General features: G+C 34.5%; 1 long non-coding RNA gene across 6 annotated transcripts in view; it reads right to left on the bottom strand.

The window, feature by feature from the left end:
• Positions 1-22,497, bottom strand: part of LOC102166855 (uncharacterized) — a 550,511-nt gene that overhangs the window by 115,130 nt on the left and 412,884 nt on the right. For 2 of the 6 annotated variants that reach the window (XR_014812961.1, XR_014812963.1), the window contains exons 6-7: positions 3,268-3,383; positions 3,135-3,186 (exon numbers count right to left, since the gene is read on the bottom strand). The exons of 3 other annotated variants lie outside the window; for them this stretch is intronic. This is a non-coding gene — a long non-coding RNA (uncharacterized LOC102166855). Of the gene's footprint in view, positions 1-3,134; positions 3,187-3,267; positions 3,384-4,435; positions 4,787-6,455; positions 6,547-22,497 lie in introns of all 6 variants that reach the window. One more of the 6 variants, XR_014812960.1, reaches the window with a different exon arrangement.

Genomic DNA, 22,497 nt, shown 5'->3' with positions numbered 1-22,497 from the left:
ACAAGCAGGTTTAGATCTTTCTGAAAGCCAAATAAAGAAATGGTTCCATGCCTCTTCTCTAGCTTCTGGAGGTTTGCTGACAATCTTTGTTGTAGATGAACATCCCATCCATCTCTGCCTTCATATTCACATAGTTTTCTTTCTGTGTGTCTATCTTTAAATTTCCCTCTAATAAGGACACCACTCATATTGGATCAGAGTCAACCTTAATGACCTCATTTTAACTTGATTATCTCTATAAGGATATCTTATCTCCAAGTAAAATCATACACTGAAGTGCTGAGGGCTAGGATTCCAATATACCAGTTTGGAGGGGAATGGGGAGATGCACTTCAATCCACAGTATGATTAAAAAATAATTAGTGAGCAAGTTGGACTTTCAATTTGTAGCTAAAACAATTTAAAGTTTACTTGAGGGATGAAACATACACTTAGCAAAATGTTTGCAATGGACAGAAACTGGAAATATGTATATATTAAAGTTTTCTCAAATACTTGTAAATTAAAATTTTTTTTGCATTATTTATAGATAGGGCTAGTTGAATGTTAGTTCTGTAACTCCCTTTTTTACATGAAGAAGTCAAATTTACCTTGATGTTAAAAGCCCTGAAGAAACTCTAAAGCTAATAAGAGACAGACTATACCAGTTCAGTATAAAGACTAACAGAGCACCCAAAATAGAAGGTTGACACAGACTATTCTTTCTGGGGAAATTTTGTACTGAGTAGGTCTTTTGCCTTCTGGTGACCAAAAAATATGCAAATATATATTTTCAATTTTTCTGTATGAATAAAATCATCACATGTAGGTTCTGGAGAGAACATAAATCTTAAAGACATACATAGCACCTCTGCGGGGAATAAAATTTTCATCAGAAGGAAGAACACTGTCAAAGAGAATTAACATAGCATGTGTCAGTGCTGAACATAAGAGAATCATATTTTAAATTTTACAAGTCTTGTAACATCTCTATTGTTATAAAGTCACTGCAGAAACGATTATTACAAGGGTTATTTTCCACTATGTAGGTGATAAATGCCAATGGGAACATAATCATGCTTTCAACCATCAGTGACCGTATTGGACATATCTCGTAAACACATTTGGTTTCCACAACATCCATGTATCCTAGGATTGACAATTATCCTACTAGAAAACTGTTGCCAAGACTGCTTGAATAACGAAGTTTTCCCTTTCTGTTGGTTTTTATATTTTTTTAAGCCATGCAGCTATGGAAAGCCTATTCTCTTCTTCATAGTCTTCCTTCAATCTGTCTTTAAAATATGGGATTCTTGCCTCCCTAAGGCTATATCCAGTGGTTGAGGACTGACAGGGAATTCTGACTACTGACCTATTCTCATATGCAAATAATTACGTTTCACAAGAAAATCTCAATTTGATCATAACATTTAGCAACTCATTTCTTCTCCAGAACTCGTAAGCCCTTGTAGAATATTGAATAGCCAACTGCCATGCCATTTGCACGTGTTTGGTCAAATAAAGAATTTTAATGCATTATACTATGATGAAAGCAGACCATGTGTGCCAACATGAAACAGCAACTATGTACAGCTCACATGAGAGTTTTATACATTTGTAAAGTACTCCTATCATGCTTTTTTTAAAAAAACAACAGCAATTAACAACTAAACTTTGCCTTTGGAAGTGGACTGGCAGACATTAATATCATTAATGTCACTTACAGCATTGGGAGTTCATATTTATAAAATCCATTTTAAGAAAAAAGATCTACCCAGATGATAAAAGAATTTTAATTTTTAGAATCCAATTTATCATTTTCCTTTGTGGTTAAACTTATCATGCTTACCCAGCGCTAACTTCCTGTAAGACCTGTCATACCATGTGACACACAGCAAGTATTCAACAGATACTGAGTTAATAGAACTGTTACGAGAATAACCAATAATGATTTCAAGCTCTAAAAAAATTCACTATACCCTTTTTAAAGCACTTACATCTTAGGAATGCATTATTATGATTCCCATTTTAAAGAGAAAGAAAAGGCTAAATAAGAAGATAAACATTAAACAGAGTACAAATGGGTTTTGTACCCGAGTTGCAACCCATCGGAACCAATGCCATAACTATTACACTGGACAACATTTTAAGGATGGAGATACTTAAAGAATAAAAGGTGCTAGAAAATGTGTTTTGTTTTTATTACAGAATAATCTTATAATGTCTGGCAGCATTTTACTTCTGAGCAAGTTTTGTGAGATTGTTAAGCCAAAGGCAACAATTCCTTATACTAGGTCAAGGCAGCCTTGGTGTTTTCCCTGTAATGAATTTATTTTTAGAATTATGGTTTTCAGATATGCTTGCAATGATTTAATAGGAGTTCACTATCATAGGTTGTCACCATGAAGAATCCTCAAAAGAAAAATGTTGATAACCACTCTCCTGTATTCACTCCACCAAAAAACAGAACAAAAGAAAACAAAATCAGCCAACTGGGCTCATGTAAAAATAGCCTAAATGCTGAAGTTCTGTATATTTTCAAGGTGTATTTATGTGAGCACAACAATTATGGAAAATAATTATGGATTCTCTAGTTTCAAGTCATTATTCAGCAGATTTTTTAAAATAACCTCAGTATTTTGACAGCAATCAATTTATACTGAAAGCTTATTTAATTTAGATATACTGTAATACATGGAGGAATGATTAATGGAATAGAAATAAATCCTTTGACATTACCTGCCCTCCAGGTTAATTTAGATGAGGATATGCTAATTACTTGACTATGCTTGAGTCATACATCCCAGTACTGGAAGCATTTTCTCATTTAAAAAGCATTATTACTTGCAAAATTGCCTAGCGTATGTATGCAATACTATTTGTTCCCTTTTTTGAAAATTTCAACTTCATATAATTTTAATGAGAATTATTTTTGAAGTTTCTTACTGATTTTTAAGGACTGAAATAGAGATAATTTTATGAGTTTAAAGTAATCTATGGCAGTTTATCTAGATTCTAAAGTATTTTACAGCTGTATCAATGAAGTAGATATAGCCTGATGCATGGATTTGAGGGGCAAATCTAACGTAAGGAGAACAGAGGAGGAATAGGTACTACTATATTTAGTAACTGGCCATTTATTTTGAACAGATTACCTTGGCTAATTCCAACTGTTGTCTTCTGGTATGAGGTGATTCTTTCCATTCCCTAAAATTATAAGATATTTCTGACTTTCTGGTAAATTACACTTTTGAACTTAAAGAACAGAAAAAACAGTATCAGCTTCACCTGGAAATATCTGAAGTTCCTAGTTGTCATTGCTGTTTGAATTGTTTCAAATATGGTACTGAAATTGGAGAAACATAATACAAAAGTCTTCCTTGAACAAACACTGGTTTAGTTTCCTGTAAAAAGAAGCATATATTTGTGCATAGTCTATGGTGCTTGCAAATTTATGATTAAAACAGCTAGACAAAATGTAGCCACAGAACTCATATCTGCATTTCAGAAATATCTGTTTGCCTAGAGTTGTGGCTCTTGCAGGGGATTTAAGTATGCTTAGAATACCGGCCCATTCCTTTTTGGAAGGTTATAAATATCATCCATTACATTATGTACCCCAATACAAAATTGAAGTCGTTACTGAACACCTGCCAATGGATCAATGTTAACCCTTTTTCTCATAGGCTGAGAAGAAATATATTCCAGCAGACTTTTCCCATTCCAGATTGCACAGTGGAAGTCAGCACCCTTGGTTTGGTCCACCCATTTTTAGATGAACCTGGGCTGAGATTATAGCCCTATTTGCAAGAACAATATTATTGTCCATTGCTGTAGGGTTTATTATTGCAGTATTATGGACTGAATGTTTGTGCCCCCTCAAAATTCATATGCTGAAATCCTAATGTCCAAAATGATGGTATTAGGAAGTGAGGTTTTGGGGAGGTACTTAGGTCATGAGGGTGGCGTCTTCATGAAATGATTACTGCCCTTATAAGATATCTCTTAGTTCTCCTTTGCCCATTCCCATAAGTGATATTACAGTGAAAAGACTTAGTAACAGGCTTTATACCATAAAAACCTTGCTTACACAGAAATAGGGTTAACCAGCTATAAGAAAACCATGCTACCCTTTTCACTTGTGCTTCTTCTAACAGTAGTAAGAAAAGTGACAGCCGTGTTCCACCACTTACTTTTCTCCCTCTCCCTCTACTCCCTGGCTCCACCTCAACTAAATGACCCAACATGAGTAATGATCAGTGAGGATTCAGAGATAGTCTATAATCTGCATTCCCATGCAAATATAAAAATGTATTTGTTCAACCTGCTGTTTGATGATGGTACACAAGTTGGTGTTGTGTAGCACTGAGCTCAGGGTCTTTCAAATCATTTTCTGACTTGGAACACTCTAGAAAAGGAGAAATAATGGTGTCTTATTCTGTAGCACCCTACTCACTTATATCTTCCCCTTATGAGAGAAAATAGATTGCAAATTTTCCTGTATCACGGTAAGCAATGTTGTAAAACTTTCTTGGAAGGGTGGTTAGAAAATGCCTGTAATCATCGCTTGAAAAGACAGCCAATCTGCATGAGCTAGTTAATCCATCTCTCCTCTGTTGCAAGCAGGATGCAAGAAATGAGACATTTCTGGTTTCTTCAGTAGAATCCTATCTTGAATCATTAAAAAATATACAGCTTCATGTGAAATCCAAATGGTTTTGTAATAGACTGCCCATTATTTCTCTGGAATGAACACAAAAGGGCATTGCTGGAGGAAGTGGGCTTTAACATCTCTGAGAGGTGAGATCTGTGAATTTGGAAAGCAGTTTAGCCACAGTTAAGAAAAATGCAATATGGAGTTCCTGTTGTTGTCTAGCGAAAATGAACCTGCCTAGTATCCATGAGGACCTCGATCCCTGGCCTCGCTCAGTGGGTTAAGGATCTGGCATTGCCGTGAGCTGTGGCATAGGTCACAGATGTGGCTGAGATTCTGAGTTGCTGCGGATGTGGCGTAGGCCAGCACCTGCAGCTCCAATTTGACCCCTAGCCCAGGAACCTCTGTGTGCCACAGGTGTGGCCCTAAAAAGCAAAAAGGAAAAGAAAAAGAAAAATATGATATGGTATGCATGCTCTTTTTCTCTTGAATCCCTTAAACCTCAGGGACTGGAAACTGTTGACAAGCTCACCGATGCTGTTTTGGTCAGGGATATATTCTTGATCTTTGGCAAAACGTAAAAATTTACTGAAACCTTTCTCCCATTTGAACTTGTCAAGATCTTACAAGAGTTATTATATCAGATTCTAAGGCATCTACAAGGCAGGTATGTCATGAGAGCTATTCTAAGATATGAAAATCAGAGAGACTATCCCAGATAAAGATCTATATTGAGAATCCAGATGAAACAGCCCAAGGGACAAAAATAACAAGCAAAAAAATCCAGCAGCCAAGAGGGTAGGGAAAAGAGCTAAAAGTTAAAAGTTATATGGATGTATGAACAAATTAGAAAAAGGTTGTGTACAAACAAGGACAGAAGATCCGTGATTTCAATGCCAGCCGATGTCCTTTATTGATTGGCAACTGGCTAGTATATGATGGATTCAGGATGGCAAACTACCTGGGACCATCATAGGCAGGGCTAAGCATTGTTTACATTACCGAGATAAATGTTATCACCCAAGAGGCTGATAAAAGTGAGAAAAGAAGTCAATGTAGACTCCAGGAGATCATGGGTTCCAAATTAGGGGTCAAGGAAGAAGGTTTCAAAAAGAAGGAAGGAGGGTCAGAATGATGGCCCAAGGGAGACACTGGGGAGGTATTCTGACAAGGAGGTAGGAGTGGTAAAAAGGTCAAATACTGAAGAGGATGGAAAGAGCTGGAAAATACCAGTCACTGTGGCAACTAGACAGCTATTGGTTCACTGAGAAGAGTTTCAGTGCATCAGTGTGGATGAAATTAAAGGTTCAACTTTAATTTCAGTAAATTCAGTAAATTCAGTAAATTCAGGTGTGAAAGTAAAGAGTTAAATAGAGGAAAGTGGTTGATTCAAGTGTGGATTGCTTATTTCTTTAATGGGAGGGAATTGCTTACATATATAGGTGAAGACAGAGAGAGGTAAAAATTGAAATAGGTTTTTATAGACATTTAAAATTATATTTGTATATAAAACTTTTACATTTCTATTTATATGTGAGGTTGGGGTATTGTGACTCAGAATATAAAAATTAAATTTATGTTTCCATGTCTGTAAGTGGAAAAATAAGTACTTATAATGAATTAGGAGCCTATGTGAGTTTTGACATCAAATTGTTATGATCCCTTGACAGAAAGTAACATTGAAGTAGAAGAATACTCCTCTTTGTCATTATCACTCCTGCCCAGAAACCTGGTGGCCTTGTGATCAGAACCAAAGGAATCAAAGTGGTTGGTAATGCTTTGCAGCTCTCAAAGAGAAGTATTTGAATCTATAAATTTATACCTAGGAGAAAGGAACAATGAAGAAAAGCATTCCATCACCACCCTCTAGGCACTTATCAGGTCCATATATACTGCAAAATAGTTGAGGATTCCTGGAAAAATAACATTGGGGGTAAAGCTGGTAAATCCATAATATGCTGGATTTCTTTTCATTTGACTAAGATAATATCTGAAATACAGAAGCATTCCTGGACATAACACTTAAAAGATTTAGTCTAAACAGTCAAACACATGAGTAACCACAAATATTTTGCCCTCTCACTGTAATGAGGAAATTTTTAAAAAATTCAAAGAATCAAATACAGATCTCCCATTCTCTTGCTACTCAGAGGTTATTATTGTCAATATTTTGATACTTTTACTGTGAAATTTTTAATTCATTTGAATCCGAGAGAAAAAAACACTATGTTCACTGAAATATGCATAATAATTTTCCAGCATTATTAAACAGTATAAAAATGGTTGAAATAGTTTTATAATATCCCATCTTATGCCAGCAAATTAATTATATAAAAATTTCTTAGTGCTGAGATTTAGGTAATAAACTACTGTAAGCATTCAGTGCATTTTTATGGTATTTTGGTATTTTTCCTTGGTATATTTTCTCAGAAATGGAATTATGGAGCCAAATATATAAAAATTTAAATGATCATGATGCTACAAAATTTTCCCCAAGTATAGACCTGTTTAAATTCAAGCTTATCATGCAAAAGTCTGCGTAGTTCTCTTTGTTCTCAATACACTGCCTATTGCCTATTCTCATTAAATACACGTTTTCTTTTGGTAAGAGAATATTTTACTGTGTATAGTAAAATTTCATTTTTCCTTGATGATTCACATTTTAAAACCTTGACATATTATCTATTACTTATCTGAAATTGAAAATGCCCTTAATAATCCCACTTCATGGAATGGACTAATGCATAATTGAACATATATGTATAAAGTTCAGGGAGAGGGGAGGTTGAGAGTTGGAGGAAAATGAAATTTACCTGAAATACCTGAGACATATGCTAAGAAGTTATGTGAAAAGGAGAAGATTTTGAGGCTTTTAGACTGAGAAAAAAATAATGGTCCAAAGGACTGAAGATCCTAAGACATGATTAAAAGTTAGTAAATAGAAACCTAAGTTAAATACATTTGGGAGACTAGAGTTGGGGAGCTTTCATGTTCTTAGAGGACAGCAGAGCTCAACCAGAAGAAGTAGTGAGATCTCCTCTTCTTTTCCGGCTGCAACCCAGCCAATGAAAAGCCATGGACTCCTTGTTTACTATAGCGCTTCTGTCTTCCTTTTCCCTTCTAAAAAGGAGTTCTTCCCTTGCTGTGCAGAGACTTGCACATGGCTCACCATGGTTGCAGACCCTGAACTGCAATTTTCTGCTGATCCTGATCAAGCCTTTTTTTTTTTTTTTAACTGAAGAAATAAATGTCAGTCTGTTTGTTTTAGGTCAATAATACTAAAGAACAGATGTGCCTGCTTTAAAGGAAAGAGGGCACTGGCAGGAATAATAAATCAATATTTATTAAAGGCTGAACAGTAAAGTTTATGTTTGAGGTTTGAGTACTCCTGCTTGATGCCGAGGTCCACAGAACAGTATAGGAATTGGGTACTGAGTGGGGTAGAGTGAAATCACTGAAAGCGAAGTGAAAAGAATATGGCTGTTGAACCTGACACATAATTCACACCTTCAAGGTAACAGTACAATTTGTTGCCAAGTGTCTGAACCTGAAAGCTAAGATGAGAGGCTGAGTAGATGTATCTAGATAGCTTAAGCTTCAAAGCATTTTTTTCCCCCTCACAATTAGAAAACAGTTATTTACGGTGACCAGCCATAATGGGTTGAAATAATAATGCCAGAGGTTTTTTCCACCTAGGTAAGATGTGGAACAAGATATTTCTTAAGAGTCCTAGACAAATATTATATAGAAAATCACATAATATGGATTTTTCTAATTATTTCCTCATAAATCATGTTTGAGTGAAACACTTTTGTGTGTGTGTCAAAAATACTAGACGGGTGATTTCCTGCTGCATAACATTATGATGCACACAATGCCATTTTTGTCCTTATCAACTGATGCCAAGCTTGATTATTTTATCTGGTGTTGCCTTCTAGATCCTTATATCAGAAAAGAATAAAAAAATTCCTCTGGTATTATGTTAAAAAATATGTGGGGTGTTGCTAATATATATGAATGAATTTTAATATATATGAATGAATTTATGAATCTTCATAAATGCTGATTTTTCTATTTTCCTACTATATGTATTGCCTAATATTCTTTTGTTAACAAAAGAGTTTTTTGCCTCTCCTATTCTTTTTTTTTAATGTAACATTATGGACTCATGCTTGATGCATTATAACTCATTGTGTTATAGCTGGTTGCTCTACTTTTTTATGCTGTTCATTTGTCTCTAATTTGACCCAGGGGGCCCCTTTCTTGCTAGATCCGACACACATGCTCCCATTAATTTTGGAGCATGTGCTTGCTTTCTGGAGCTGTCATCCACTTGGAGTTATTCTCTTCTAAGCGGTGAGGCTTGGGTCTAATTTCTCGTTTTTCCAAATGATTAAATTTCTCCCAACATTTTTTTTTTTTTTTTTAAGGCCTGCACCCACAGCATATGGAGGTTTCCAGGCTAGGGGTCTAATGGGAGCTACAGCTGCCTGCCTACACCACAATCACTGCAACATCAGTTCTGAGCTGCATCTGTGACCTACACCACAGCTCATGGCAATGCTGGATCCTTAACCCACTGAGCAAGGCCAAGGATTGAATTTGCATCCTTATGGATCTTAGTCGGATTCGTTTCTGCTGCACCATGATGGGAACTCTTGTTCCAACACTATTTAATAAAATTACATTCACCAATGAGAACGCTTTAAAACCAGAGAAATTAAGACTGATTTGTGATGCCATATTTATATGTGTAATGCAGTTTCTTAATGAACTTTAACATTTTTTTCATAAGAGATTGATCTCTTTGGACTTGGGTTATAGTTGGCCAACTTCATTCTATAAAGAGTCTTTATGCGTAAAAGGAACAAATATATATTTTGAAGACTTCATATCCAAAAATTAATTTCTCTCCCCAATCCTCACCCCCTCTCATCGTCCTTCCCTCTCTCTTTATCACTATCTCTCTCATTTCCTTTTAGGACCTGATCTTAATTTCTTACAAAAATAATTATGAAGTAATCAATAAGAAATGATTATTAAAATATGAAGATAAAAATGAGAAGACATCTGTTTTTAGTTTTATGTATACCTATTTAGGTGCAGGCATTCTGAAAAACAGTAAAACAAATATTATCCAGATTAAAAAATTATCTCACTTGCTTTAATTTCATGCATCTTGTTTTTGTGTTTGTCCTATAAAAGCTCAAATTCGTTTAAAATGTTCTTCTATTTTAATATTGTCAAAAGTATGCATTTTATGCTCCCTAATTTAACTAACTTTGTAGGCTAAGGGATCATTTTAAAAATCACCATTCCAATGCAGAAATGATAAAGAAATGCAATAGAAAGGCACTTTTAAACTTTATTCATTAGGCTTCAAATTAGTAAATAATTTGTAGAGCTATAGAGCAAATTAGCAAAAACTGTTTCATTATATCCTAATTATAATTTGTCCTTTTGAAACAGATGATGGTATTGACACAATACCCGTAAGTAATGCCCTCTCTGGTTTTCCAGCATGGTTATAGATTTTCATAGGGTCATTCACATTTTTTTAACCTGTCTCCCTGGTGATCAGTGTTGCTAAAAAAAAAACAAAAACAAAAACAACAAATACTTTTCTAAGAGAAAGATACTTGGCTTGATTCAACCTACGTCTTAACAAGCTGCAGTAAATGTGCCTTAATATACTGTTGGCTCTAAAAATAACTGGTTGTGGAATATAAATATATTATTATTATTATTATTATTTTTTAATGGAAACCTGCTGCATATAGAAGTTCCTGGGCCAAGGATTGAATCTGAGCCACAGCTGCAACCAAAGCTGCTGCTTCAGCAACGCCAGATTCTTTTTAACCTACTACATTGGGCTGGGGATTGAACCTGCCCTTCTGCAGTGACTTGAGACGCTACAGTTGGATTCTTAATTCACTGTGCCACAGCAGGAACTCCCATGATTGTATAAACCTTTAAAGAAATAATTATTTTTTTAAAAGTTGAAAGACTGTTGAATGTTAACTGTAGTGCAATTGTGTGAATTCACTACAGAACCTAAATTTTAAAATCTACAAGATAGTTAACTGGAAAACACTAGGATTGTACCAAGTCCCTATTTATAAAAAGGTGATTTCAGGGCACCAATCATTATTAATTGTCTTCCTTACTAAGCTATAAAAAATTAATTGCTGAACAAATAAATGTAAATAACATTTTAAAGTCAGAAAAAAATTAATAAAAATTAGCAGCTTACATTTATCAGTAGAAACCTCATTTGATTTCTGTACAGATTCTGTATCTCATTATATTTTTTGAGTTAATATGGATGAATTGGTAATACTAATCTGATATTCCTAAAGATTAGATAGTTTTACCAACTAATTATTTCACCCTAAGGAATACTTCAACACTGTATTTAAGTGTTTTTCCTGTACAGGAAATACATTAATATTTCACAAACTCGAGCCTCAACACCACACTGTAAGTTTGCCAGAAAAGATAATGATGCTAAATTCTCCTTACTCATGTAACCTGCCAATCTCTAAGCAATGAAGAAAATGATAGCCATAAGTGCTCAGGAAATGAACCTCCAATGTTTTCAGTTTCCTTCTGGTTCCTCCTTTTTTCTATGGATTCTATTATGCCACAATGGCATCCAGCTCATCAGCAAACAATGAGAACCCTGTATAATAGAGAAATTAACACTGAACAGGTAAACCTGAGATACTGGATCCTAAAAGGCAACGATGTTTTTAGTCATTTATCAGAATACCTAGTACCATGGATGTTTTCCAATCTGAAGGGTTCACTAAGGATAGATGTGCAGAAGGTATTAAAGAATAATAAGAACTCAATTTAGTAAGCAATTTCATCTATTTTCTCTTTTGGAAGTCTGAGTGACTGAAGTCACTGGAAGATGAAAAGCCCTTGATGGCTAACATTATCATCCCTAGCAGTTCTGTGTCTAGAAACTGATCAGAAGTTCCTTTATGGTGCAGCAGATTAAACATCTGGATTTGTCCCAGCTGTGGCACAGATTGAAATCTTTCAGGGTTCAAACCCTGATCTGGGAACTTCCACATGCTGTGGGTGCAGACAAAAAAATAAAATAGCAACTGATAAAAGATTTGCACAGCAAAGGAAACCATAAAAAAAAAAAAAGATAACACACTGAATGAAAGAAAATCAAGAAAATCTTTGTGAATGAAGAAAACAACAAGGAATTAATCTCCAAAATGTATAAATATATCATGGAACTTTTATCAAGAAAATAAGATCTAACTAAACATTTCTCCTAGGAAGACAGATGGCCAAAAAACACAAGAAAAAATATTCAACATCACTAATTAGAGAAAGACTGTGAAGTACCACCTTACACCAGGCAGAATGGCCATCATCAAAAAGTCTACAGGCAATAAATGTTGGAGAGGATGCAGAGAAAAGGGAACCCTCTTAAACTCTTGGTGGGAATGTAAGTTGGTGCAACCACTATGGAAAACAGTATGAGAGGTTCCTCAAAATCCTAAAAATAGAACTACCATATCATCCAGCAATCCCACTCCTGGGCATCTATTTAGAGAAAACCATAATTTGAAAAGATACATGCACCCCAGTGTTCATTGCAGCACTATTTACAATAGCCAAGACATGGAAGCAACCTAAATGTCCATCAACAGAGGAGTAGATAAAGATGTGGTACAAATATACAATGGGATATTACACAGCCACATAGAAGAATGAAATAGTGGCATTTGCAACAAAATGGATGGACCTAGAGATTATCATACTAAGGGAAGTTAGATGGTGAGAGACAAACATCATGTGATATCACTTATGTGTGAAATCTAGAAAAAAGATTAAAATGAATTTATTCACAGAATAGAAACAGACTCACATACTTTAAAAACAAACTTATAGTTACCAAAGGGGACAGGTTGGGGGGAGGGGGCAAATGGGGGTTTGGGATGGAAATGTTCTAAGAGTAGTTTGTAATGATGGTTGTACAAATACAATAAAAGTGATTGAATTATTTAAAAAAAATAATGACATAAATGTTATTTAAATAAACAGTGAAGTTTTCTATTTGGATGAATTACAAACTTTCTACAGTAGATATCCAAATAATTGGTTACAAGTTTAAAAGGAACATTATATTATCAAAATATTAAAGAAAATATATTGAAACAAATAAAAAGTCATTGTAGAGACTTTAAAAAGATACACATATTCTTCCAGAATTAGCTAATCAGTAAAACAGATTCTTTTTTTTAAATAGCATACTTTGACTTTTTAAAAAATATTTATCAGAGTATAGTTGATGTAAATGTATTAGTTTCAGATGTTCAACAAAGTAAATCAATTATTCATATAAATATGTCCATTCCTTTTTGCCAAAGAGGTTATACGAACTATTGAATGATTTTCCTGTGCTATACAGTAGGTTCTTGTTAATCATCTATTTTATACAGTAGTATATATATGTTACTCCCATCCTCCTAAGTCCTCCTTCCCCCCACTCATTTCACCTATGGTAACAGTAAAATTGATTTTGAAATCTTTTTTTTTTTCTGTTCTATAAAAAGTTTCTTTTGTATCATTCTTTTATTAAATTCCACATATATATGATATCATATAATGTTTGTTTCTCACTGTCTGGCTAACTTCCCTTAGTATGATAATCTCTAGGTCCATCCATTTTGTTGCAAATGCCACTATTTCATTCTTCTATGTGGCTGTGTAATATCCCATTGTATATTTGTACCACATCTTTATCTACTCCTCTGTTGATGGACATTTAGGTTGCTTCCATGTCTTGGCTATTGTAAATAGTGCTGCAATGAACACTGGGGTGCATGTATCTTTTCAAATTATGGTTTTCTCTAAATAGATGCCCAGGAGTGGGATTGCTGGATGATATGGTAGTTCTATTTTTAGGATTTTGAGGAACCTCTCATACTGTTTTCCATAGTGGTTGCACCAACTTACATTCCCACCAAGAGTTTAAGAGGGTTCCCTTTTCTCTGCATCCTCTCCAACATTTATTGCCTGTAGACTTTTTGATGATGGCCATTCTGCCTGGTGTAAGGTGGTACTTCACAGTAGTTGTGGATGATGTTGAACATCTTTTCATGTGTTTTTGGGCCATCTCTAGGTATTCTTTGAAGAATTGTCTCTTTAGATCTTCTGCACAATGTAGATGGGGTTATTTCATTTTTTATATTGAGCTGTAGAAGGTGTTTATATATTTTGGAGATTAATCCCTTATTATCGCTTCATTTGCAAATATTTTCTCCAATTCTGTGAGTTGTCTTTTCATTTTGTTTATGGTTTCCTTTGCTGTGCAGAAGACTTTAAGTTTAATTCAGTCCCATTTATTTATTTTTTATTTTCATTATTCTAGGAGGTGGGTTAAAAAGATTTTGCTGTGAATTTTGTCAAAGAGAATTCTGCATATGTTTTCTTCTGATTGCTTTATAGTATCTTGTCTAACATTTAGGTTTTTAATCTGTTTCGAGTTTATTTGTGTATGGTGTTAGAGAGTGTTCTAGTTTCATTATTTTACATATAGCTGTCCAGTTTTCCTAGTAACACTTATTGAAGAGAATGTTTTCTCCATTATATATTCTTGCTTTCTTTGTCATAGATTAGTTGACCACAGGTTAGTGGTTTTATTTACTTATACTTTATATCCTGTTCCATTCATCTTTATTTCTCTTTTTGTGCCAGTACTTTACTGTCTTGATAACTGTAGCTTTGTGATATAGTTTTAAGCCAGGGAGCCTGATTCCTTCAGCTCCATTTTTCTTTCTCAGGATTGCCTTAGCTATTTGGTGTCTGTTGTGTTTCCATAAATTTTTAAAATTTTTGTTCCAGTTTTGTGAAAAATGCCATTGTTAATTTGATCAGGATTACGTTTAATCTGTAGATTGCTTTGGGTAGTATATTCATTTTGACAAGATTGATTATTAAATCCAAGATCATGATGTATCTTTCCATCTGTTTATGTCATCTTTGATTTCATCATCAGTGTCTTAAAGTGTTCAGGGTATAGGTCTTTTGTTTCTTTAGGTAAGTTTGTTCCCAGGTATTTTATTCTTTTTGATGTGATGGTAAATCGAATAGTTTCCCTAAATTCCCTTTCTGATCTTTCATTGCTAGTGTATAGAGGTACAGTTGATTTCTGTGTATTAATTTTGCATCCTGCAACTTTACCAAACTCATCGATGACCTATAACATTTTTCTGGTATCATCTTTAGGATTTTCTATGTATAGAATTATGTCATCAGAAAACTATGATAGTTTTACTTCTTCCTTACTAATTTGGATTCATTTTATTTCTTTTTCTTCTCTGATTGCTGTGGCTAGACTTCCAAAAATATGTTTAATAAAACTTGTCAGAGAGGATATCTTTGACCTGTTCCTGATCTTAGTGAGAATTTTTTCAGCTTTTTACCACTGAGAATTATGTTAGCTGTAGGTCTGTCATATATGGCCTTTATTATATTGAGGTATGTTCCCTCAGGGCCTACTTTCTGGAGGGTTTTTTTTTTTATCAGAAATGGTTATGCATCCATTGAGAGAATCATATGGTTTTTAATGTTCAGTTTGATAATGTTGTTTATCACAGACTGATTTGTGGATATTGAAAAATCCTTGCATCCTTGGGATAAATCTCACTTGAACGTAGTGTATGATCCTTTTAATGTGTTGTTGGATTTGTTTAGCTGGTATCTTGTTGAGGATATTTGCACCTAAGTTCATCAGTGATATCAGTCTGTAATTTTCTTTCTTTTTTTTTTTTTTGATGGTATTTTTGTCTGGTTTTGGTATCAGGGTGATGGTAGCCTCATAGAATGAGTTTGGGAATGTTCCTTCCTCTGCAATTTTTTGGAATAGTTTTAGAAAGACAGGTGTTAACTCTTCTCTGAATTTTTGATATAATTCACCTGTGAAGTCATCTGGTTCTGGACTTTTGTTTGTTGAAAATTTTTTAATCACAGTTTCAATTTTGGTACTTGTGATTGGGTCTGCTCATCTTTTCTGTTTCTTCTTGGTTTAGTCGTGGATGATATACTTTTCTGCAATTTGTCTATTTCATCTAGGTTGTCTATTTTATTGACATATTTCTTATAGTAGTCTCTTATGATCCTTTGTATTTCTGTGATGTCTGTGGTAACTTCTTTTTCATTTCTAATTTTATTGATTTCATCAACTTTTTTTCTTAATGAGTCTAGCTAATGGTATATCACTTTTGTTGACCTTTCAAAGAACCAGCTTTTACTTTCATTGATCTTTTCTGTTGTTTTCTTCATTTCTATTTAATTTCTTTCTGTTTTGATATTTATGATTTCTTTCCTTCTGCTAACGTTTGGTTTTGTCTGTTCCTCTTCCTCTAGTTGCTTTTAATGTAAAGTTAAACTGTTTATTTTAGATGTTTCTTGTTTCATGAAGTAGGCCTGTATTGCTCTAAATCCTCCTAGAACCACTTTTGCTGAATCCTATAGATTTGGGATTGTGGTGTCTTTGTTATTTGCTTCTTGGTATTTTTTAATTTCCTCTTTGATATCTTTAGTGATCCATTAGTTGCTCAATAGCATGTTGTTTAGTCCCAAGTGTTTATGTTTTTTGTAGTTTTTTTTTTTTTTCTTTTTGTTGATCTCTAGTCTTATTGCATTGTGGTCAGTAAAGATGCTTATAATTATTTAAATTTTCTTAAATTTATGAAGGCTTTTTTCATGGCCCCATATTGATATATCTTAGAGAATGGCTTATGTGCACTTAAGAATGTGTATTCTGCTGCTTTAGGATGGAATATTCTATAAATGTATATTAAATTCATCTGTTTTAGTGCATCATTTAAGCCCTGTGTTTCTTTGTTGGTTTTCTATCAGGATGATCTGTCCATTGCTGTAAGTGATGTGTAAAATTCCCCCACTATTTTTATATTATTGTTGATTTCTCCTTTTAAGGCTGTTAGCAGTTGCCTTATATATTGAGGCGATCCTGTGTTGGGTGCATATCTATTTACAATTCTTCTTGGATTGATTCTTAGATCATTATGTAATGTCCTTCTTTGTCTTTTATAACATTCTTTATTTTAAGGTCTATTTTGTCTGATATATGAGTATTGCTACTCCAGCTTTCTTTTGATTTCCATTTGTATGGAATTCTTTTTCCATCCTCTCACTTTTATTTTGTATATGTCCCTAGAACTGAAGTGGGGATTTTGAAGAGAGTATACATATGGGTCTTGTTTTTGTATCCATTCAGCCAGCCTATGTCTTTTGGTTGGAGCATCTGGTCCATTTACATTTAAGATAATTATCAATAGGTACATTCTTATTGCCATTTTGTTCATTGTTCTGGATTTATTATTGGTCTTGTTATTTCCCTTCTTGTCTTGTGGTTTGATGACTATCTTTAGTGTTGTGTTTAGGTTGCTTTTCCTTATTTGTGTGTGTATCTATTACAGACTTTTGTGGTTACCATGAAGTTTTAATATAGAAATACAGATATAGATATAGATATAGATATAGATATAGATATAGACATATATTCAGGATTGTTGCTCATCTCTTAACTGCAAATGCATCTCCAGTATCCTGCATTTGTACCTTCCTCTTCTCATCATTTCTGGCTTTGGTAGCATACTTGGGTATGGATGATTTCCTACCTTTACTATATATATAAATATATACACTATATATAGTATATATAAAGTATATACACTATATATTTGCCTTTACCAGTGAGCATTCTCATCTGTAATTTTCTTGTTTCAGTTGTGGGTTTTTTTTTTTTTCCTCCTAGAGAAATTCCTTTAGTATTTGTTGTAAAACTGGTTTAGTGGTGCTGAATTTTCTTGGCTTTTGCTTATCTGTAAATCTTCTGATTTTTCCTTCAAATCTGATTGAGAGCCTTGCTGGGTAGAGTAATATTGGTTGGAGTTTTTTTCTTTTCATCACTCTAAGTATATCATGCCACCCCTTTCTGGCCTACAGATGTTTCTGCTGAAAAATCAGCTGATTATCTTATTGGGTTTCCCCTGTATGTTATTTGTTTCTTTTCCCTAGCTGCTTTCAATATTTTCCCTTTGTCTTTAATTTTGGTCAGTTTGATTAATGTGTGTCTTGGGGTGTTCTTCTTAGGCTTTATTTCATTTGGTGTTTTTTTTGTTTTTTTTTTCATGCTTCCTGGATTTGAGCGAGTGGTTCCTTTCTCTTATTAGGGAAGTTTTCATCTATTATCTCTTCAAATATTTTCTCCAATCCTTTCTCTCTCTCTTTGGTTTCTGGAACCCCCATAGTGTGAAAGTTGATTAATTTGAAGTCACCCCAGAGTCTTCTTAGATTGTCCTCATTTCTTCTCATTCTTTTTTCTTTATTCGGTTTCATGTCAGTGATTTCAACAGTCTGTTTTCCACCTCACTTATTTGTTCTTCTGCCCTATATTCTGCCATTCACTCCTTCTAGTGAGTTTTTCATTTCAGTTATTGTATTTTGCATCTCTGCCTGTTTAATCTTTAAATCTTCTATTTCTTTGTTCAACATTTCTTATAATTTATTAATACTTGATCCCAGGTTTTTTTTTTTTCCCCTAGATCTTGAATAGTCTTTACTATCATTACTCTAAAGTCTTTCTCATGGAGCTTGCTAATCTCCAGTTCACTGAACTGTTTCTCTGGGTTTTTTTTTTTGTTCTTTCATCTGAGTCATATTTCTCTGTGTTTTCATTTTGTACAGCTTTCTGTGTGTTCTCCTTTGTGCAGGGTATTGGGTTGTAGCCTGTGTTGCTTCCGGTGTCTGCCCCCTTGTGGGCAAAGTTACAGTTTTTCTGATGGGAGGGACTGGTGTTTGCCCACTGGTAGGTGGAGCAGATTCTTGCCCCTCTGGTGTGTGGGGCTTTGTCTCTGGGTGTGATTATAGGTTGCTCTGTGCCTAGGAGGACTTTAGACAGCCTGTTTGATGATGGGTGGGGCTCTTTTCTCACCTTGTTTGTTGGTTGGCCTGGAGATTCTTGGCCCAATGGGTGGGGCCAGAGTTTTCCAAAATGGTCACCTCCATGTGAGTTCATGTTGATGATTATTTCTGAGACCTTTGCCTCCAATGTCCTTCCCCCATAGTGAGCCACAGCCACACCATTTTAACAGGAGATCCTCCAAAGCCCACAGTTTTGTCTGACCCAGAGTATCTGCTTTGCCCTGGGACACAGTACACATGAAAGCCTGTGTGTACCCTTCAAGCATGGAGTCTCTGTTTCCCCCAGTCCTGTGGAGCTCCTAAGCACAAGCCTTGCTGGCCTTCAATGCCAGATGCTCCAGGGTTGCCTACTCCCAATGCTATACCCCAAGGTGTGAGAAACTGACATGGGGTTCAGAACTCTCACTCCTGTGGTAGAGCCTCTGCATTATAGATTTTTTTCCAGTTTATGGGTCACCCAACCAGTGGGTTTGGGATTGCATATACAGCAAAAGTGCCCCTCCTACTATCTTGATGTGGCTTCTACTTTATCTTCAGTAGTAGGATAACTTTTTTGTTAGTTTTCTGTCTATTTTGTGGATGGTTGTTTGGCAGTTTGTTGTAATTTTGCTGTGTTCATGAGAGAAGTTAAGCATAAGTCCTCAAGTCCACCATCTTAATCCCTCTCCAAAAGGGTCCATTTGTTTCCTTCCTTCTTTCCTCCCTCCCTCCCTACCTCCATTTCTTTCTTCCTTTCTTTCTCACTCCCTTTTTTTGGTTTTAAGAAGAAATAGCAGTACTATCTAGGAAAGGACCTGTACTCCATCAAGCTCTAAGTATTAAAAGAGAGTAAATTCATTAACAATGAACAGTTTTTACTGTATCATTTATGATAAACTTAGACGGAATTTATTTTACTTGTGGGAAATGAAAAAATTGAAAGGAAAAGAATGTTTATCATATGGAATCTTGAAATTTGTTAAAGGTTTTGTGCTAGGTAATTTATACAAATTATATATCATATTGTCTACTTAGGGAAAAAATAACTAAAGGGCAGATGTTACTCAATGCAAAAGTTATTATCCTGATCTAATTACTGAAAAATTCAATTAGGACTATATATGTAGCAAATTTTTTATAAGGAGAAATAACTCATTAAATGATTTTAATAAAAAAATTGAATAGAACCTTAACTAGATAAAGTCCTTTCAAACATTACAAGATGATTTTAACTCCTTAATAGAGTTGAATAAGTTTTGGAGAACATCCTCTAGGATTCCATGTTATCTCTTTGGTGTCTGTTAACAACCGAGTAATGGGCAGCCATAGTTTTCTTAATTCTTTGCAGTTTTCTCAAGGGAATTAGTTTTAACTGGGTTTCATCACAAAAACACAAAATCTGAAAGAAAAAAAAAACTCCATCAAAATTTCTCTTAAACTCTTCTCTAGCTTAAGAACCAGGTTTCTCTGCCTTATGAGAACTGATAAAGTAGCAGAGTTGGAAAGGGAGAGATCATTCCTATCTTCATGCATTCTTTTAAGGCATTTCTTTCATTAAGTGCTCTTTTCCTATGATGAGTATAAATGCAAAGAATAACAACTTTGTCCCATCAAAGAATCTAGACTGTTCCTAAATTCCAGGGAGGAAAAGAGATTCTGAAGTTTTTCATTGGCTTTTACCAATTCAAAATCAACTTTTGTACTAGAGTCTAGCTTGCTTTTCAAGTTTACTCTGCTTTAGCCCTGTACATCCAAATTTATTTGAAATAGATACAGTTTCACAAGTATGCTCTTGGCTGCAAAACTGTGAGTATTACTGTGCTATTGAGCAACCACAGAGATTTATAAAATCTACCTCAACTACATGATTAATGAAATTTCTTTTGCAATTCAGTTTAACTTTGTATTGGTTCTACCCATTTTCTCACAGTTAACATATATTTTAAATAACCTTATCAATATTATATGACATAGCCATTATTTAAATATTTAATACTGTGTTGCTTATGCATAGCCAGAGACAAATATCACAATAGAGGAAAATTCAAAGTAAAAGTGGAGTAATATAAAATTACAATCAAGCTTCTAAAGAGAGTGGCTGCTTTACCAGAATATTCAAATAATTCTTGAAAGTATTCTCATACTTATTCTCTTAGGTATAGTAGATTTATTAACCACAGTATAAGTTTATTGGGGGAATTGGAAAAAGAAATCAAGATTATTGTGTATCATGACAGGTAATCATCCTATAATATGCATAATCAAAAAGAAATTAAATTATATTAAATTAAATTTCAAAGATAAACCTGTAAATCTAAGGCTGTATAAACTAATAAATTTAATAGCACTTATCTCTTGGTGGTGGGATTTCCAGTACAGCTTTCCAGTATAGTACTTTTTTATTATTTTAATTTATTTCAATTTTCTAATTATTATTATTAGCACAAATGTCTGCAATTATAATGTTAAAATCTCAATACTAAGTCAAATATTGCAAACTCTAATGCACTATAAATGAATTTTACTGTTTGTTAATTGATATTTTATTCTTGTTTCTTCTGAACTCAGGTATCATTTATAATTCATATGTTTTTTAGAGATTTTATGTGGTTCATGAGAAATATGGACATACACATGACTCTATACACACGTACACACACACACAAACATATATATATATATATACACACACACATATATATATCAATTTTTGCAGAGAACTTATGGTAAAGCTTTTGCATCTTTGGAGTTTGGTTAAAATAATGACACCTGGTTAAAAACCAACTACTTAGGGTCTCAGTATTGTATTCACAAGAAGTGATTTCAGGTTATTCTTAGAGCTGGTTAGACTTCTGTTTTCATTTGTCATTCCAATCAGAGAGAGATCATTTGTCAGCTGATCAATGGTTGCCTATATGTGCTTAAAACTTCTCAGAGAACACAGCATATTAAGGAGACAATAATATTTATTAGTGACAAAACTATGCTTATGGTTTGTACAGTACTCCTGAGCCAGGGGCCCCTGTGACTCAAACCAGCTAAATCAGATAAATCAATAAATGATCCCGAAGAGGGGGACAATTCTGTAAGCCAGTGGCCTGTTTATGTATTTCATGTAAGAACAGTGATTCCATTTTCCCAGAAGGGTTTATATAGCTAGCTTTTCCCAGACAAACTGAGACATTGGGAATCAGGGAAATTTTGGAGCAGAAAGAACTACAGGATCATCAGCATCATAGGAAAACCAAGACTTAGTTGGAGGCTGGATGACCCCCCTTTGTATGTCAACAATGGCATAATCTTCAGGCCAGGACTAAGAAGAAGGTGAACAAAAGAATCATAATAAAAGAATTAGGAACAGAATGATCAGGGATGGAAAAATGAATTGGAAAGAAATGTTCTTAATGTGACATCTTGGGAGGAAGCAGTCTACTCCAATGTCAACTTCTCTTCTTAGTGAATTTGGTTTTGAGATCTCTGGCATTTACATAGAAGTAGACGTCAGGTAGAACTTTCTTTAGTTATGAAATATGCACTCAAGGTTTCACATCTCGTAATGTGGTAGCAGTGTCAGTGGTCACGTGTACTTGGTAGGGTTCTCTCTATGACTGTCATTTTTGCAACAGCATCAGAATGAAACAATAGCGGTCTGTAAATGACAAAAGACTTAAAGCCCATGATTAAAAATCTGATAAGAGATCATTATATTGGAATTGACAAGGAATGTTGGTTATTTTTGTGACATGCAATATATTAATATAATGACTAGGAGTTCCCGTCGTGGCGCAGTGGTTAACGAATCCGACTAGGAACCATGAGGTTGCGGGTTCGGTCCCTGCCCTTGCTCAGTGGGTTAACGATCCAGCGTTGCCGTGAGCTGTGGTGTAGGTTGCAGACGTGGCTCG

The sequence above is a fragment of the Sus scrofa genome, chromosome 8 (genome assembly GCF_054392235.1).
Source record: "Sus scrofa isolate SSC_HxYL_T2T_F1_AM1 chromosome 8, Sscrofa_HxYL_maternal_Yorkshire_Landrace_v2.0, whole genome shotgun sequence".
In the NCBI taxonomy this organism is placed as follows: domain Eukaryota; kingdom Metazoa; phylum Chordata; class Mammalia; order Artiodactyla; family Suidae; genus Sus; species Sus scrofa.
Note: the sequence above shows the minus strand (reverse complement) of the source record. Positions and strands in the feature narration are given on the sequence as shown.